The sequence below is a fragment of the Lagenorhynchus albirostris genome, chromosome 1 (genome assembly GCF_949774975.1).
Source record: "Lagenorhynchus albirostris chromosome 1, mLagAlb1.1, whole genome shotgun sequence".
In the NCBI taxonomy this organism is placed as follows: Eukaryota; Metazoa; Chordata; class Mammalia; order Artiodactyla; family Delphinidae; genus Lagenorhynchus; species Lagenorhynchus albirostris.
The window spans coordinates 125,103,370-125,107,062 of record NC_083095.1 but is presented as its reverse complement, the minus strand read 5'-3'; positions in this window follow the sequence as shown (position 1 = coordinate 125,107,062).

The window sequence follows — 3,693 nt, the reverse complement described above, 5'->3', positions numbered from 1 at the left end:
CTTGCCCTATTTTGTTATAATTTCTTGATTTCTCTGGTTCTCCCTCTTTCCAGGGTCCCTCCATTAGGTTTCTGCTGCCCCAGGTTCCCGCAAGGAACTTTGCCTTTCTTCTTCGTTGGGAATCACTGATTTCTGAGGCCCTGAGGGAGGAGAAACATCCCTTCATAGTTACCCCTTCCCCGTCTTCCCAGAAGACTGTCGCCCCACCCCCTGTGACCTCATAGATGGCTCCATTAAAACCAAGTACAGGGCTTCCCTGGTGGCGCAGTGGTTGAGACTCCGCCTGCCGATGCAGGGGACACAGGTTCATGCCCCGGTCCGGGAAGATCCCACATGCCGCGGAGCGGCTGGGCCCGTAAGCCATGGCTGCTGAGCCTGCGCGTCCGGAGCCTGTGCTCCGCAACGGGAGAGGCCACAACAGTGAGAGGCCCGCGTACCGCAAAAAAAAATGACCACACAAACAAACAAAAAACCAAGTACACCCCACAGCGAGCAGAGGGAAGCTGATAGCCATATGGGGCCTGAGAGCTACCAAGGAATAAAGGATGATGCTTACGTTTATTTATTTATTTATTCATTCAGTCAGTCAGTCGGTCATTCACTCACTCACTCACTCACTTAGTTACTTACTTACCTACCTACCTACCTACCTACCTAAACAGCTAGAAGGACGGAGTTGCCATCAACTGAGATGGGGAAGATGTGGGTGACACAGGTTGGGGCAGTGAAGATCCGGAGTTCCATTTTGGACCATATTTTATGGGACTTCTCAGAAGACAGTTGAATGTATGAACCTGGAGTTCAGAAGAGAGGTCTGATTGGAGAGAGACATTTGGAAGCCCTCAGTATAGATGATATACAAAGCCATGGGCTGGATGGGGTAACCTAGGGAGTGAGTGTCGGCACTTTACCCCTCTTCTCTGAAGTGGGGTAACAAGAGAACCTTTCCCACAAGAGATATTGTGGGGATGAAAAGGGATGATGAATGTGAGATGCTCAGCCTGACAGCCTGAGGTGCCTGGCGCCTGATACTTAGCTATTACAGGAGGATACAGGGGGGATCAGAGAGGGAGGTGTGGTCAGCAGGCACCTTGGAAAGGGTAGACTAGGCATAGATTATTAATGGTAGACCCTGAACTTGGTAGACCAAGACTAGGCATAGACTATTAATGGTAGACCCCTGGTAGAAGGGGTCACTGTCTCTGCAGAGATCAGATTCCCAGGAGCCCTCTGGACCCTGATCCTTTAATCCAGGCTGTCTTACCAACAAGTCCTCCATGCAGGCAGTACCCAGCTAGAGGGAGGTCTGGACATCCCAGCCCCGTCAAGACAAAACCCAGGCCCTGCTTCCCTCATGTTCACTTTACATCCGCTACTGTCTGGTGGGTCTCTTGCTTCTGACTGCTGGGGGCTTACCGTTTCCCTGCCTGGTGTGCTTACAGATCGGATGTTTCCCACCCCTGCATCATCCCATTCTATCCCCACAACAAGTGATCCGGGAGATTCGCTTGTTACCCCACTTCGGAAGGATGGGTAAAGTGATAGCCCTCATTCCCTAGGTCATCTCACCAGTCCCACGGCCTCAAACTTCATCTACGCCAAGGGCTCCCAAATTCCCCCCTTCAATCAGACCTCTCTCCTGAACTCCAAACTCTTAATCTCTGCCTAAATCCATTTCGTCTTTCTCTACTTGGTTGACTGTTACTCCTCCTTCGTTTCAGCTTAGATGTTCCATCCTTCAAGACACCTCTAAAAGTCTCCCCTCAATCTGGACTAGCTACCTTCTCAGAGTCCCCACAACACCCTGTCAACACATGCCATTGACTTCATCTATTTTTTGGCTTCTCTACATCTCTAGATTTGGTAAAGTTCATTGCTTAAAATACAAAGTATAAAATAGGTAAATGCCAAAAGACCTACTATATAGCACAGGGAACTATCCTCAATATCTTGTAGTAACCTATAATGGAAAAGAATCTGAAAGAGAAAACATATATATATGTATTGGCCTTGGCCTTCAGCCTCCTCTCCTGGGCAGTAGACCCAGGCCCAGACCCCATTTTGGCCTCACTAGTCTTAACTGGGAGCTGACTGCTTACAGGGACCACAGCCTCACCACTGGCCCAAGGTAGGACAGGCCCTCCACCACCAGCCTTTAGGGCTCAGTGCAGCCTCACCTCTTCTGTGAAGGCTTCTTCATACTCTTGAGTCCTCGCCGAACCCCCTTCTTTGAACTCTTAAAGCCTTAGTATCAATAAAATTTGCACCCCTCATTTTAGTCCTTAGTTATATACTTTAGAAATCAACTGTTTTTGCATAGCGTGGTGAAAAAGAAGGCATTCTTTATAGTCACTAAATCCTGGCTCTGCTGAGGGATTTAGGCAAACAACTCTACCTTTCTGGGCCTCAGTTTCTGCATCTGTAAGATGGGAAAACAGTAACCTTTCTCACGGGGCTAGTTGTAAGGATTCAGTGGGTTTTCACATCAAGTGCCTAGCACAGAGCCTGCCACATAATAAGTGATCAATAAATGGTGGTATTATTACCTATACGGAGGCAGAGACTCAGTGTGTGTGTGCTCTATGGCTTTAACTGCGCTCTACCGCTTACCAGCTTTGGGATCTTGGGTAAACTTCTTCACCTTTATAAGCTTTGATTTCCTCATCTGTGAAATGGGACTAATAACGTCTATTTTAATTTTTATTTTTTTTTAAAGATTTATTTATTATTTATGTAGTTTTGGCTGTGTCGGGTCTTAGTTGCCACACGCAGGATCTTCACTGAGGCATGCGGGATCTTTCGTTGTGGTGTGCGGGCTCCTCTCTAGTTGTAGCATGCGGGTTTTCTCTTCTCTAGTTGTGGTGCGGAGGCTCCAGGGTGTGTGGGCTCTGTAGTTGTGGTGCGTGGGTTCCAGAGCGCGTGGGCTCTGTAGTTTGCGGCACGTGGGCTCTTTAGTTGAGGCACGCGAGCTCAGTAGTTGTGGCACGTGGGCTTAGTTGCCCCACGGCATGTGGGATCTTAGTTCCCTGACCAAGGATCGAACCCGTGTCCCCTGCATTGGAAGGCGGATTCTTTACCACTGAACTGAATGAATTCTTTACCACTGAAGTGGTACTCCAATACTGTCTGTTTTTAAAGATGAGGAAACTGAGGCACAGACAGGTGAAGTGACTTGCCCCAGATTATGCAGCTGGCAAGTGTCAAATACAGGATATGAAGACTCTAGAGCCTGTTCACTTGACCACTGCTGCAGAATGACATGAGGAACACACAGAGGTCCCTGCAACAAGGAAGTAGAGAGGAAGGAGCCATCATTTCTGCAGGCAGAGTCGGGGGAAATGGGGAAAGCTTTAAACAGAAGGTGAAAATTGCTCTAGTCCTGGAGAGAGAGTGCGTGTGGCTGAGAATGAGGTTAGAAAGTCATCCCAGATGGGAACCCTCTTACACTTCTGTTGGGAATATAAATTGGTGCAGCCACTATGGAAAACAGTATGGAGGTTTTAAAAAAACTAAAAATAGAGCTACCATATGATCCAGCAGTCCCACTCCTGGGCATATACCCAGACAAAATTATAATTTGAAAAGATACATGCACCCCTATGTTCAAAGCAGCACTATTTACAATAGCCAAGACATGGAAACAACCTAAATGCCCATCAACAGGTGAATGGATAAAGAAGATGTGGTGTATAT